Here is a 17,421-nt window from a genome sequence, read left to right as displayed (position 1 = left end):
TTTTCTACACTCTAACGACTGTTCTAATTCACCGCATTGATAATTAGAAATTTCTGAATACCGTCAGATGCATAAGCACACGTGTGCATGTGTGTATGTCTATCGGCAAGAAATAGAATTGGTGTTTTACAAAAAAATATTTTGTGGTATTTAGTTCAGTACAAGTTACATTCTTTTACAGTTTTACGTTTCATTTCTCATGTTGATAAGTACCTTGCAGACTAAAGTATAGGAGTCGATATAATCGACTAAAAAAGCCTGGAAGATGGTATCTTGCATGGCTTCAGTTCAGTTACTAAGAGATAAATTAGAATCGAGTCAATGCCAAAATATCTGTTTAAACCCTCTTGAGATTTGTGAAGGACGCAATTTGCATAGCCAACTTATCCTGGATGTATTGTTGTGTATTCGTCCTTCGTATTCGAAGATGACTCCATCTCTGATGGACCGTTACAACAGAGGATGCAGCAGTGAAGGCGAAAGAAGATTCGTGAGTATTCCTGCCTATACTATACTGTCGTTTCGGGGAAACTACTGCATTTCGTTGTCGTACACGGGCGTGCTATTCCGACCGTCGCAACAGAAATTCTTCTGCCTGATTGTGGTTTGAAGTACTAGTCCTAACTATCTCTGAACTTGGATTATAGTGAGGCAGGGCTGCTCTAGATTAATATCCATGCTTTCTCATCCCTGATGTCCTGGACTTGTGACAAGGCATCCGAAATGACGGGGGTATCTCAAAGATACAGTAAGATGACCAGAGTGACGTATGTGTCTCACTAAGTTCTGAGATAGGTATTGAACAGCGACGTTGCTGGATGTTATCTCCCTCTGCATATGAATCTTAACCATTGATGAATAGGTTTCCGTAGCGCAAACTGCTGAAAATCCAGTCTTTGCACACATCTTAAACAAACATACATAAAACGTACATATGCAGAAAAATTGATAATCGATGACTCTCTCAAATTCATCCATCCTTTAACAGGTTTTGTTTTAAATTCCACAAGATGGCCAAAAATCACCCTCCTCATCTTTAATTTTAGGTAAAGGATAAAAGATAAGCTTTTGACAACATGATATATGAAATCAATCGCAAGTCGCCTAAAACTCACAGCGTGTCATTACTTTCATTATTTGACCGTCTTAGGAGACACATTGCAAAATGCATTCTTAGATACACTATAAATAAACGGGATGATTGCATCTGACACCTTTCATCCTAAGGTTACCAGACGCACTCACTTTGGGTTAAACAGTTGATTCGAAATTTTCAACTGTTTCTTCTTTGATGACGCATTTAAATATTGTAATTGCAGTCATTTTGTTTCAGCAATAGCCATGAAAAGTAATTTCTTTCCCAACTAATCTGTAAGAGTGATAGAGAAAAAAGGCAATATCCTTTTAATTTTAACTATGTGTATGAGGTTGATTTTGCCTAAATTCCTCTACTGGAACTTTTTCGTCTGTTGTTGCTATTGTTGGTCTTTAACTTCAACTTAGCAGGGTAGGCATAAGGCCAAAAATATTCCTGCTTTCAATGTTTTTTAACACTTTTTTTTTCTTAATTATCTAATCAATTATTTTAAAAACAGATTAAGGGACGTGATTTGAAGAATATTTGGCTGCTATATCTACCAGGTCGAATAAACGTAGAGAAGTTTCGTTGCTGTTATTGTTGCAGCACAACTTTGATCCAGCAAGCTTATGATTAAACCGTTCCAAAGATGACCGTCTCATCTCATTGACAGAAAATGTATTTGCAGACACATTAGCTCTTGGCTTCTTTATCCTTTGTAACAAGAGTGAAATGATAGTGATGACTTCGAAAATTGTTATTTAGCCCTAGGTTAACCTTCAGTGAGTAAACTGATGATCAAAACATACCAGCAACGAGCATCAAATTGCTTTAAGACTATATCTATAATATCCAATTTTCTTTCACTTAGACGACAAAGACAGCTAAGAGGATAAATTTAGCTGTTATTTCTAGCAGGTCGACCTAAAACGTTGAAGCCTCACTATTAGTTCGTATTTGTACATTACTTTTTGTTTCTTGACGAGCAAGTACAATACTCATTACAGGATAAATTAAAATAATTACATGAGATAAGCAACATACATATTTGTTCGGACATACTTTTAGAGTCATGTTTTTTTAATCATTTTTTTTTTCTGTATTCCCTTACTTTATCAGTTCGCCATCCCGATCCCCGATCACCACCAGATAAAAGGAAAAAGTAGTCTTGTCTACCTCATCTTATTGAAGTAAACTGTGATATGGGAAGAGAGGATGGGCGAGGCACAAGAAAGGAAAGAAAAAATGTACCAGGTGTTAGTGGAGGACTGTTGTAAGAACATACTTGCCGGTGGTGATAGGCAGTCGAGAATTCGAAGACCATCAGTAGGTCTGGACATTGCAGGGATCTTTTCTACTATAGGCACACAGGGTGGTGGGAGGCTATTCGATTGCATTGATCCCAGTGCTCAACTGGTACTTATTTTATCGAACCCGAAATGATGAAAGGCAGAGAAGACCTCGGTGAAATTTGAACTCAGAACGTAAAGCCAGGAGAAATTTCGTTAAGCATCTTGCCCGAAGTGCTAACGAGTTTGTCAACTTGCCGTCTTTTCGAACATAACAGGAATGAATAGGAAAAAAAAGCCATTATGAACACGATAACAAGATAGACGCTACTGAGAAAATACCTAGATGGCTACTTGGATTTTAGTGTACTCTGGCCAATTGATAATCCCTTGACTGTATAAATTTCTATTGTATACTATAGTTTGCACCTACCTCTTTAAGTATATATACAGTTATATGGCTGACATATATATATAAGAACTTAGTTGCGATGCATAAATATTAACAATAGCATCCATTACTTCACTGAGAACGTAGTTTCGATCGACAGACTTCCGACCCAGCACGCTTCCACTGCGCCACTCTGTAGAATGCCATTTCAATGCAGGCCTAAGCTTGATCGACCTAGGTCGTGTCACCTGAACGGGGATATGTAATCAGTGTCATCTTGAAGCGTTGGTTCACTGGGCAGTTATCCAGTGGTGTTACTGATCAAGAGGTCCATTTCTGTCCTATGTATGTTGTAGCGGCAATATATAAAGACATAGGGCACAATGCGTTGAATTGCACGGGAGTCAATAATGCTACGAAGACAGCCTGGTATGTAATACCTGAAACAGCCCGTTACTCCAGGATACAACACTAAAGAGGTGTCCTAGTGCCGCGTCTTAAGAAGTATGTGGAGTTACTATAACATTCACAACTTCTTCATTAAAATTACGGTAAACAAATCTAGCAAAAGCAGAATTGCAATGATGATAAAGAATTTTTCAATGTAATAATAATTTCCCCACAGAAATTCCCAAATTTCACTCTACAATCTCGAAATTCTCCCCAGCTTGCGTTCCGATGGTTGGGTACAGAGCGGAGAGAATTTATCTTAGGTTTAAGAATTGCGGATCTAGACAGTATACAAATAATGACGAAAACGTTTATATTGTTATGTACACATATGTAGAAATTTATCTAAGCAAGAATTGACGATATATTCTTAAATAAACACAGATGTGTATATCTTTCGCTCTCAAATTCTATTATTCTTTTGCTGGCTTTAGTCAGGCTGCGGTCATGTTAAGGCGCCAGGATATATATATATATATATATATATATATATATATATATATATATATATATATATATATATATATATATATATATATATACGTGACTGTGTGTGTGTGTATGTATGTATGTATGTATGTATATATATGCATATATATATATATATATGTATGTATGTATGTATACATATGTATGCATATGTGTGCATATATATATATATATATATATGTACACCCCCCCACACACACACATAACACACACATACACACACACACACACACACATATACAGGGTGCGATGAATATATTGTCGTCTAAATTACGCAAAAATGAAAATAACACTGACATCGCATTTTAACAGATATATTTACCAAAATTACATAAAAATATCTTGAAATACTAATGAATAAATTTATTCAATAAAATCGCCATTCGCTTCAATCACGGCCTCCAGACGACTTCGAAATCTCCTGTAACTCTTCTGGACGGTCTCCTTGTTTAAGTTGGTGAATGTTGTCATAATCCTTACCTTCAGTTCATCTTTGCTGTTACTTTGCTGTGCCCCATACATAATAATCAAGGGGGTTGTAGTCTAGGGAAGTAGGTGGCCAGATGTTAGTGGTGATGTGGTCAAAGAAATTATCTGAGAGCCATGACTGGGTTCTCCTGCTTGTGTGGCTTGGTGCAGAGTCTTGTTGCCAAATATAGGATCTTCCAGCAGCCATCCTCTTGACCCAGGGCAGCACAACCGCTTCCAGGCATTTGATGTAGGCCTCCGTGTTGAGTGTGAGGCCGTGTGGGAAGATGAATTGAGGCATAACGTCACCATCACAAGTGATCACTCCAGACACCATGATGTTGACTGGATATTTGATTTGAATTACTCTCGGTACATGTTTTGGGGACACGGCAAAATAACGGTTGTTCTTTGTGTTCACCATCTGTTCGTATTGGAACTTCCTGCACGAATGCCAAGCAGTACAATATGTCGTTTCCAAATTTCTGGCAGAGTGAATTGCATCAAGGTGCTGGTTTTCTCACAGACGTTGCCCAACTGACCCTACTATACTGTGTGTAGTCGACAAAATAAAAAAAAAAAAACCATACATGCGTGAATTAGAATTATAAAATGGTTACAATTTACCCATCGCATCCTCTCTCTCTCTCTCTCTCTCTCTCTCTCTCTCTATATATATATATATATATATATATATATATATATATATATATATATATATATATATATATATATACAGGGTGCGATAGGTAAATTGTAGTCATTATATATTTTTTATTTATATGCACACACACAAACAGACACACATATATTCATTGAAAATGATGTATTTATGTGTCTTTTGTACGTCTGCGTGAGGGCGGGTAAATTAAGACAAATATATATGCATGTACCTTCGCGCACTTATGTCTATATCTATGTATATATAATGTGTGTGTGAGTTTTTGCGTTTGTATTAGTATGTGTTTTCGGAAATATGATTATGGTTTGAAAATATGGTCTACTTTCATACTCACCTTCGCAAGACACATATTTTCACACATAACAGTATTATTTTATAATCAATGCACACACACACATAAGCATATACACGTAACCATGCGAACATATATATATATATATAAATGTGTGTGTGTGTGTGTGTGTGTGTGTGTGTGTGTGTGTGTATTCATATATATATATATATATATATATGTATGCATATATGTATGTATGTATGCATGTATGTATGTATGTAACAACCAACAGTCTATAACGAAGTATACACAAATGTACATGCAAATACACAAACATACAATATACTCTCATTTAATGTATTTCAAGAGTATATATACACTTTTATAGAATATATATACATACTTATGCATATATATATAAAATATTTGTTTTTATATCGGGTTATAATATGAACAATTTAGCATTACATTGAATAACTCAGTACATTTTGTAGAGTATATATACATATACAAAAATAGTGATGACAGTGACTTCGAAGTTTCGGACTTCTAGGTGCATCAGACTCTTGTGTGTACGTGTGTGTGTGTGTGTGTGTGTGTGTGCATACGTGTGTGTGTGTGCGTATGTATGTATATATGTGTGTATGTGTATGTGTGTGAGTGTGTGTATGTATGTATGTATGCATGCATGCCTACATGTATGTATGTAAGTACATGCATGCATTTTTTTATATATGTACATGCGCGTATTATGATTTGATTTTATTTTTAACAAGATGAAAAACCAAATTTCCCATCCATAAACAATGCTGTTGCATTGAATTTAAGTAACATCCTCTATATTGTCATCTACAAACATATTCTTACTTGCAATTATACATGTGTGTATGCACACATTCATATATTTGTACGTGTGTTGAACGTATACATTCCAACCATGAGCTTTTTGGAATGTTTTACATGTTTGCAGATACATCAATGTTTTGTATTCGTAATTCTCTCATTACTTGTATCATCGCGAAATCAAGCTTCTCAACTTCGCTTCCGAGGCAGTTAATTACATAACGTATTGCTATAATAAACACTCGTATAAATTTAAAGGTATAATCTAAGTATAGAATCTTCGGATTTCTCATTAATATGCATTTTATGTCTTCATTGCTCTCAGGTTGGCGTCTGCTGAAAAACGTATGGTTTCTTTCTTCAATCCCACAGCATATAGAATGTTTTACCCAGATTTTACAAGGGATTTGTTAAGAACTTTCCACTAAAATTCTTTCATAGCATATGCCCGCTAAACCACTGTAACTTCTATTTTTTTTATTTCGACCTATGGGATTATCATTCACAAAATTACAATATAAAGTGCTTTACTCATTTCATCGAACCTCGTAGACAGATACTATCGTAATCATATTTACAAATAGTTTTTTCTTGTCATAGACCACATATAACGCTATTTGCACGAAGTTTACACCGGTTGTCTATCAAGGTCTTGTAGCTGCATATTTATCCTTTACCGGGTATTTTGTTACTTACTATTCCTTATAAATCGTATCAAAGGCAAATGGCACATTTCAAAGTCTGTTTGAATCAGAATTAAGCTCCTGGATCCTTGTTTTCGTTTAGTGAAACGACAATGTCATATTAAGCGAGAAGGTATTGATCATCCGAGTAGCCCACATGTTGGCATGAGTACTGCTTCTGCAAACACATTATGGGCCACTCATTTCTTGAATGTAGAGAAATCTGAGGACAATGTTCTGTTTTTCTTCTTTTTTTTTCTTCTAGGTTTAATACTCCATAGTTATGCATTCCTTGTTGTAGGTATTGTCAGAAGATATATTTTCATTTCTAGGTACTTGATGTATTCCTTGTCATAGACCGAAGAACAAGTCATACCCTTGATAATGATGTTATTAAATTGGCTTCAAGTATCTATAAATGTTTGGGTGGATGCATGCATATAAACATGAATGTATGGATAAAAATATGGATAAAGACAAAAAAAGGATGTATGTGTGTGTATATTTAAACAAAGTAAGTTTTAACTATTTTTCTAACGCGACTCTCTCTATCTCTATATCTATCTCCCCCTCTCATTCTTCCCTCTACTGTTCTTCGCCTCTACCTGTCACTACTATCTCTCTCTCTCTCTCTCTTATCTCTTGTTACTCGTCCTTCGCCTCTTACCGTTACTACTACTATCTCTCTCTCTCCACCTCTCGTTGCTCACTTTTTCTACTTCCTCCCCTTCTTTTCCCTCTGCTACTATTTCTCTTCACACAGCCTTGGTCACGTGTGTCCGGCTGCTATTTCTTTTCGTTCTTGGACTCCCCAAGCTCGCACGTACTTCTTTGCCCTTCCTGTTCGTGCTTCCTACACACTTCACGTCTGGCTGTACAGCCTTTTTGCTTGTTTGATTATTCACCGTTTCGTTTTCCTGTCTTGTTTTCCGTCCGCCACTACCCTCCACGAAAATTCTTCGAAACGCCGGTATTTTAATGGTGGCAGCTGATGAAGGAGATGTTTCTATGTGGCTTGCTTGTTTGTTGTACCTTGTTTATCATTTTGTCCATGTTCTTTTGCCACGTCATGTACCCAGTTATGTATCTATATGTACATGTAGATGAAGGTATGTACATACATGTACATATATATGCATATACTCATATATTGTTTATATATATATATATACATATGTGTGTGTGTCTATGAATATATGTATCTACGTATGATGTATTTATATATGTGCGTGTCAATATATATCGCATGTATGTGTGTACATGCTTGTGTGTGCATGTATGTATATGCGTCTATGCATATTTATATACATACATTTGTATATAGGTATATATGTAATTATGTATGCACACATGTATGAACGTATGTAAATACTTATGAATGTATTAATACATACAGAGGAATATGTATAAATCTATGCAAGTGTCTGTGTTTGTGTGCATGCACGTGTATGTATATATGTAGGCATGTGCATGTATTGATATGTGCGCCTACATGTATGCATATGTGTCTGCATGTGTATGCATATGTATGTGTGTGTGTGCGCATGCATGTGTGCGTGTATGTGCGCGTGTGTCTGTGTGGTGTATGTGTCTATATTTCTGTGCGTGTGGTAAAAGGATTAAGAGGCAAGATAAATAGAAGAAATTCATATCAGTCAGTCAAGTCAAATCAGCCAGTCAGACGTTCTTGATCCAAGGCACCCTGGGTAGCATATGTCAAAATTGGGAAGTGGAAGATGGACGCTATGAGCAGCGCGTAGGGAGAAAGATTTTATTTTATTTCATTTTATTTTATTTTCACTGGGTAATAAGCGTATAGTGTATGGTGAAAGTCTGGGGGTATTTTTTTGGCAGCAGCAGATATGTTGGTGTCATAACTGAGCTGTTGTGACGGTAAGTCAGAACAACCGCTGGCTTCTGGTGATCGGCTAATTGCAGCGCTAAACAAGTCAGACCAGCCGAAGGGTGATGAAAAAAGAAGAGGAGCGAACGAAATAGTGTGGCTCCAATGACATTGATAATATAATGAATTTCTAAATAGCAAACAGTTACTTCTTTTTTTTTTTAGTGTAAGAGTATATTTGTCTTAATCATCTCTCGTATGCAACTGGTATTCATTTTATTCCGCAAGCGCAAAAGCATAGCTAAGGAATTCGGAAGTGACAAAGGAGCAAATTCGGAATATTTTGCTTTATGACTTCAATAAAGGCAACAACGCAATGGAAAGTGCGAGAAATATTTATGCAGTATATGGGGATCGGACAATAAGAGTAAGCCAGTGTCAACAGTGGCTCCAGAAATTCCGAGCCGGAAACTACAGCCTAGAAGACGAGCATCGTCTTGGAAAGTCTGTAGAGCTTTACGAGGGCGTCCTGCAAACTCTGGTGGAAAAAAAATCCCATCGAAACTCTTGAGGAACTAACAGAGAAACTTGGATTTGGTCAATCAACTACTCATTCAAGTCAGCGGTAGAAGAAAAACCATCTTTAGTTTGAAGAAGAAAGTTGTTTTTCCATCAGGATAATGCTCGGCCGCATGCAGCGAGGATGACATTCCAAAGGCTGATGGAGTTTGAATAGAAAACGATGCCCCACCCACCATTATCGCCGGACATTATATATATATATATAATGCGTGCGTGTGTGTGTGTGTGTGTATGTATGTATGTATGTATATATATACATACATACACATATATACATATATACATATGTATGTATATATATATATATATATATATATATATATATATATATATATATATATATATATATATATATATATATATACATATATATATATGTATGTATGTATATATATATACATATATATATATATATATATATATATATATATATATATATATATATATATATATATATACATATATATATGGGAGAATATACAAATAATAACAACAGACGAGGACAGGTGGTGTAAATAACAAAAGTATATATTAGTATGACGCTCGGGAATACGGAAAGTCTTTGACGTTTCGAGCTACGCTCTTCAACAGAAAGAATACGGAGACAAGGAGAAAAACACGGAGAAAAAGAATTGAATAGTGTTCAGTCAACGGTCAATCATAATAATGGCCGATCATAACAATGGCTGACCGGAAGTTAGAAATTCTTATTTCAGGAGAGCTAAGAAAGGGGGAGATAACAAACGGTGATCGGGAACGAGGGGCTGTGTGTGGGAGGTAGAATGCTGGTGTTCTTGATGTATGTAGTGTGAAAAAGGGGGAAGGGAGTAAGGGAGAAAGTAGTTGGTCAGTTGTAGTGTGTGCGTGGTGTGATGCGAGGGTATTGGTGTGGTGTGCGTGGTGTGATGCGAGGGTATTGGTGTGGTGTGATGTGAGGGTGTTGGGAGGTGGGGAAGGCATGGGTGGAGTGTGGGTTAGGCTGAGGGTGGGGTAGAGGTAGGGGTCTGTGGGTAGGGTGGGGTATGTGGGTAGGGGTGGGTGGTGGGTGTAAGGAATTGGATGGAGTGGAGTGGGAAGGTAGAGTAGGAGTGTGTTGGGGTGTGGTGGGATGAGCTTATGAGGGGGTGTTGACGAGGAGGGAGAAGGGGAGGTTGGATGTAAGAGAGGGGGAAGATGGGTATGGGAGGGGAGAGGAAGAGAGAAGAGAGGGTGGGTATAAGAGAGGGAAGGTGGATTGAGAGAGGGGGAAGGTGGGTATGGGGGGAGAGAAAGAGGGGAAGGTGGGTATGGGGGGAGAAAGAGAGGAAGAGAAAGAGAGGAAGAGAAAGAGAGGAAGAGAAAGAGAGGAAGAGAAAGAGAGTGAGAGAGAGGGAAGAGGGTATGGGGGGAGAAAGAGAGGAAGAGAAAGAGAGTGAGAGAGAGGGGAAGAGAGTGAGAGAGTAAGGGTGAGAGAGTAAGAGAGTAAGAGTGTAGAGAGTAGGAGAGTAAGAGTGTAGAGAGTAAGAGTGAGAGAGGGGGGAGTACGAGAGAAGAGAGTGAGAGAGAGTAAGAGAGAGGAGAGAAAGAGTAGGGGTGAAGAGAAGTGGGAGTGGAGAGAAGTATGAAGAGAAGTGAAGAGACGTACAAAGAAGTAGGAGTCGGAGCAGGAGGTGGGGGAGGGGAGAGATGGGTGGTAGGAGGGAGGGTGGGGGAGAGAGACAGGAGGAGGGGGTTAGATGAAGAGTGGAGGGGAGTTGAGCCCATGTGGCGCAAAGGAGCGAAGATAGAAGATTAATCCCTGTTCACGGCGCAAACGGGAGTCCGGATGGCCCCTGTGCATGGACAATCCAAACACAGACAGGTGTTGCCGCAAGGAGTGGCCGGCAGAACGGAAGTGGCGTGACACCGGGGTGTCATTGCCGACGTTGATATCTCGGAGGTGTTCCGCGAATCGGTCGGCCAGGCGGCGCCCCGTTTGTCCGATGTACAGGGATTGGCAGAGAGAGCAGGAGAGGCAATATATGATGTTGGTAGACGTGCAGGTGAAGGAGTCGGTGATGCGATAGGGTCGGTGATGGGTGCTGGTGAGAAGGGTGGTGTTGGAGAGGTAAGGGCAAGTGCGGCAGCGTGGGCGGGAGCAGGGGAACGAGCCAGGTTGGGAGGTTGGGTTGGGAAGAAGCTGTGGACCAAGAGGTCCCGTAGGTTGTGGGCTCGTTTGAAGGAGGGGAGGGGTCGATTAGGGAAGATGTGGGAGGTGGAGGGGTCGGACTGGAGGCGCCGAAAAGCTCGGAGAATGGAGAGTTGGAGGGGTAGGGTGGTGGGATGGTAGGTGAGGGGAAAAGGGAGGCGGGAAACGGCAGGGCGGGTTCGGGGGGAGAGAGCAGATGCACGGTCCACAGAACGTGCTCTGGCAAGGGCGGTGTGGATGGTGGTGGGTGGATATCCACGCAGGCTAAAGTGGTGAGCCATGAGTTGAGACTGAGTCTCAAAGTCATGGCTGTCGCTACAAAGTCTGCGTAGACGGAGGAATTGGGAATAGGGGATGGAAAGTTTTGTGTGTCCAGGGTGGGTGGAGGAGAAGTTGAGATAGGAGTGTGAGTCTGTGTGTTTGTAGTGGATGGAGGTGCTAAGGGCGGAGTATATGTATGTATGTATATATGTATGCATGTATGTATGTATGCATGTATATATAGAACTCGCATTCCACCCAATGAAGCGCCCACAGTTGTTGCTGAAAAATATTTAGGTGTAGTTATAAAAAATAATTTTGCATAATGGCATATGAATACAAAACTCACCAACTTAAAGCCAGTGTGTGGTGCAAAAGCGAATGTTGCGATCTATTATTAAAGCCTGGTATCCTCCATCCTAGTGTTACATAATATACATATATATAATATATATGTATAATATATACATTATGCATACATACACTCATATACACACATGCACGCACGCACACACACACACACATACACACACACGCTCATATATATATATATATATATATATATATATATATATATATATATATATATTCTTCTATTCGTTTCAGTCATACAGTTGCGGTAATGCTGGAACACCATCATGATTTTGCAACTTTACTAACCATTTCCCTTCGGCTGTTTTGCTAATTAGTGGTGGGGTTTCATATCACCACTCCTGTATGTCTATTTGTCCCGGATGTTGGCTCATTTGATATATAACGGAGGTTGATTCCGCTGCCATCGTCTAAACTTTATGCCGGGCCGAGGAGGATGTTTAGTTCCTTTTCTGAAGACATAAGACATTGTATATATTTTGTAATTTTGTGGTAGAGCGTTGAAGGCCTTTGAACCCTAAACTGTTGCAGTACCTGGTCCTGAATTTAGATGGAGTGGACAATACAACGGTACAATACAATGACATCCAGTTCTGACATTTGTATAACACTCAATGCCGAAATTAGCTGCAAGCCCTCCCAGAATTTTCTACTTATAGATTATTACATATTTGTCGCGTCTTCGCTCCAGGTAGTAAAGTTATATTTTTTTCAGCATCTGCCTGTAGCTCATCTGCTGCACTGTTTCGATTTTTTTTAGTGTAGTGGCGTTGGACTGCTCCAAGATCCACTATTAGTTTGGCACAATGTGGTGACCATAGTTGAGAGCAGGTGTTCAGGTGGTTGAGAACAAAGGTTCTCCAAAGGGCCAACATAACTTCTTGGTCTCTTGTCTTGAAGGACCTTAGTGTCCATCCTTTCAGCTGTCTGCAATTTGCTGCCATCGTAGTAATGTGCATATGAAGTGAGCATCATTGCAGATATTGATCCCAAAGTGATTCTTGGATGGTAGCGCCTTTGAGTCCTGTATATGCATGCTGTAGTGCATTTGTGAATCGATAATGCAGTGCTTGAAATTTTCCAGCATTAAATTGCATGTAGTTTACTTCAGCCCACTTGCACCTGGCATTCAGGTCCCGCTGTAAGCTTGCGACGTCATTTGCATATTTTATTGCCTATGTTAATTTTGTATCATCGGCGCAGCTAGTGACACTGGCTGTGTGAGTGACCATGGACATGTCTAAGAGAGCTATTGGTCCCAAGCAGTAATGGTCCCAAGACAGTTTCCTGGGGGAATTTGAGTTTCCTTAGGGAGGGCAGCATTGGCTGCAACTGCTTGGCTTCTGACTTTAAAAAGAATCATGTAGCCACTTTCACAGTTTACCAGAAATGCCAGGGTCTCGCTGCTTGAGATATATCATACCATGATCTACCTTATAAAAAGCCTTTGCGAAGCCAAGATATATCACATTGACCTTTGAATGATCAAGCAGCTGTTTCAAAACCCAGTCATAGTGCTGTAAGATCTGTGTGAGGCAACTTCCTTCTGGACGGAAGCCATGTTGTGTGTAACAACGTGCGTACGCGTAAATATATATGTATATGTATGTATGTATGTATGTATGGATGGATGGATGGATGGATGGATGGATGGATGGGTGGGTGAATGGATGCATGCATGCATGTATGTATGTATGTATGTATGTATGTATGTATGTATGTATGTAAGCATGTGTGATTTTTCTATGAGTTTTGTTAAGTTCTTGAGAGTATTCAAACCAGTCGCTAACAAAGCGAACAGACTTTTTGAGTTAAGAGAGTTTCCGGTTTTGGGTGTGTACATCTATTCACATAAGAAACTCAGATGGACAATTTTTGGAATATCATACATATATTACATATATTACTGTGCCACTAACAGATTGGATTTGAAGAATCCGCATCAGTTTCTATTGCTCTCTTTTCATGAAACCAAGTATTTCTAGGATTTTGTGCCAACTTGTTCGTACATAATCTAATGTACCTATGATGTCAGGTACAAATGGGAATTCATAGTCAGAGTAAAGGAGTTGTTAGTTCTGCATTAATTCGCCATAAATGTTCTCTGTTTGCTGGACTTTTGATTGTACATTCACATCCGCTGGGCAGCTGACCTCTACAACAGTGTATGACTTTTATTCCTTATCCCACAGAATAATATCAGGTTTTTATTGGGATGTTCCATCAGTATGTGTGTGTGTGTGTGTGTGTGTGTGTGTGTGTGTGTGTGTGCGTGTGTGTGTGTGCGCGTGTGTTTTGTTTTATGTATGTTTTCTAGTGCATATAGCTGCATGTCTAGACATGCTCATATATATACTTACACTATAAATTTCTGGAAAGTTTTACAGATATTTACACTTCCAGTGACGGTTTGGATCTGTAGTCTTCAAATAAGATTGGTACTTAGGCAGTGTGTTACATATTCCAGTGCCCCAATAATTACAGGTATAAACCTGAATTTGTAATATGAATAGAGTAACAGTAGATTTTTCAATAGTTTAGCGTAGGTATTTTCTTTTTCACTGATTTTTAACTTTATAGTAACATCTGCTGGGCAGCTGATTTCCACAACTGTACACAGTTGTATGTATGTATGTATGTATGTATGTATGTATGTATGTATGTATGTATGTATGTATGTACGTATGTTTAAACTATAAAGCTTCATATTTCTTCATATTTCGTTATTTCGAGTTTTAAATCCACCATCTTCGGACAAAATTTGATACTGCTAATATGAATATTCAACAGAAAATAAAACAGATTTCTTCCTTCACACATTTGATTGGTTGCATGTATGAAAAGAAAAAAATAATAATAAATACGTACAGAACGCTATCATTTGACTAAGTTAATAGTTATGTGAGGTTAAAGACGCTTATAAAATGACATTTACATTGAAATACTATAAAAATATTTAGATATAGAGGAGCGTAAAAGAATTAAAGAAATAAGGAAAGTAAACGCTAGAACGAAAGTGAGAGGGCGAGAAGGAAAAAGGGGAATAGAGAACCGTTGGCTTTTAACGCTCATAGGATTCTATTCATTCATAAACTTGTTAACAGTTTGCAACACCCAACTTGGAAAGTAATGAAAAAGTGATAAGTAATTGAAAAACAAAATAAAACCAAGGATGAAAGCGAGAAGAAGAAGAAGAAGAAGAAGAAGAAGAAGAAGAAGAAGAAGAAGAAGAAGAAGAAGAAGAAGAAGAAGAAGAAGAAGAAGAAGAAACCCAGTGAAAGGAAAAGACAAGTATCAGAGTGAAAAAATATGTACTGGAGTAGATTTGTTCAATTAAACTCTTCAAGCTGCTGCACCAGTATGGCCACAGTCCAATAGCAAAAAAGTAAAAGATAAAAAAAAAAAACAGATAGGTAACAGAAAAATGACAGACTCGCTAGAACAACAAGTAAAATACATTGTGGTTTGGTTACGTATCTGCACGTACTAAGATCAAATCGACTTTGCTTTCCATTACTTTCCAGGTCAATGAAATAATAAGTAGCGATCGATTAAAATACGTAGAGGTGAGTCGATATAATCGACACTAGTCATAAAAATCGGTGCCCCAGCTTGACCAGATTCTAATAAGTGAATGCAATAAGGATATAAAACAAGAGGGTAATAGGCTTCATTTATATTCTGCCACTTATCGGATTTTTTTTTCTCTCATTGACTAATCCTCGTAATTATCACTTACTAAAGCACACTTAACTATTCAATATCATTTATGTATGAGGTCTTTTGTTATTAGGGTCTGTGTGGTGTGAGTGACAACGAGAGGACAGGCCAAAATATGCATATGAATGCATGTATCTCTCTTTCTCTCTCTGTCTCCCACTCGCATTGATATACATACATCATACATACATAAACACACACACACACACACACACACATATATATATATATATATATACATATACATATATATGTATATACATACACACACACACACACACATATATATATATACACACACACATATACACGTATGTATATGTAAATTTTGTGTGCGTGCATTGTGTATGTGCCCACCATTGTACAGCAATAGCCCTGGGAAAAACGAATGGTCATATACACGCGTGCGTACACAAACATGTGTGTGTATGCTTGTATATATATATATATATATATATATATATATATATATATGCGAGTAAAAATAAATACAAAAAAGGTGGTTTTTTTGTATGATTGTGTATAGAGGAATATATTATTTTGTTTAAAAGAGTTCCAACACTGTCTGTTTTTTATGTTTTATTTATATTCCTGCAGAACCAATGTGGGGTATAGAATATGGAATATACAATATATAATATAATATACAATATATAATATAAAATAAAATAAAATAAAAATGGATACCCTGTATTATAATTTTAAATAATTATTACCTTTGATGGTTTTTTATTCCCATGCTGACCACTTGATAGGATCAATATTTTAAATATCGATCTTATCCCTATTTATATATATATATATATATTCAATATATAAATGTGCTTATCTATCTATCTATCAATTTTCCTCTTTCTGTCTGCCTCTCTCTCTCTCTCTCTCTCTCTCTCTCTTTCTCTCTCTCTCTCTCTCTCTCTCTCTCTCTATATATATATATATATATATATATATATATATATATATATATATATATAATATAATATAATATAGGATAAAATCTTTATAAGAATTTATCAAGTAGTCAGCGTGAAAAAACCTCATAATGAAAAAAACTCATCATTTTTTTCATAAATATATATAATTTATATAAGGGCATTAACTATATAGTAACAATATAGTAATGCCTCACGCTCAGAGGGACTAAATAAGTCAAAAACTACCAAAAAATACCAAAAAATAACCCAAAAATTATATATATATATATATATATATATATATATATATATATATATATATATATATATATGTATGTATATATATATATATATATATACATACATATACAAATGTACAATATCAAATGTACAAAAAACAGAAGTGGGTGAGGGAACAACAAGCACCTGTATTAGTTTAGTTTGACGTTCTGGAAAATGTCTTGGAAAATGGAAAAGTCTTTGACGTTTTGAGCCTACGCTCTTCGACAGAAAAGGATGAGAAAAAAATTAAGAACGGGGAAAAAAAACAGAGAGAGAAAAACAACGTTTGCACATGTTATATATATATATATGTTTGCACATGTTTTATATATATATATTCAGATGAATATGGTACTTAAGTTGAGGCACCAGAATTTAGTACGGTATTATCCATACAATTTCAAAATAAGGTGATTAAGATCAAAATAAGCAACAAGGATATCCAAAGGTAATGCAGTACGATCGTTTCACGCAGCCTCATTTAATTAAACAATGTAACCATTATATCAATTTAAATGCAGAGCAATCTTCAGCTGCACAAGGGCATATAATTAAATTAAAACAGATGGACACATTAGTATAAAGAGATACACAAAGAGATACACAAGAGATACACAAAGAACAGGCTGCCTT

The sequence above is a fragment of the Octopus bimaculoides genome, chromosome 6 (assembly GCF_046866305.1).
Source record: "Octopus bimaculoides isolate indiv1 chromosome 6, ASM4686630v1, whole genome shotgun sequence".
Lineage (NCBI taxonomy): Eukaryota > Metazoa > Mollusca > Cephalopoda > Octopoda > Octopodidae > Octopus > Octopus bimaculoides.
The sequence above is the reverse complement of the archived record's forward strand: the minus strand, read 5'-3'. Positions refer to the sequence as shown.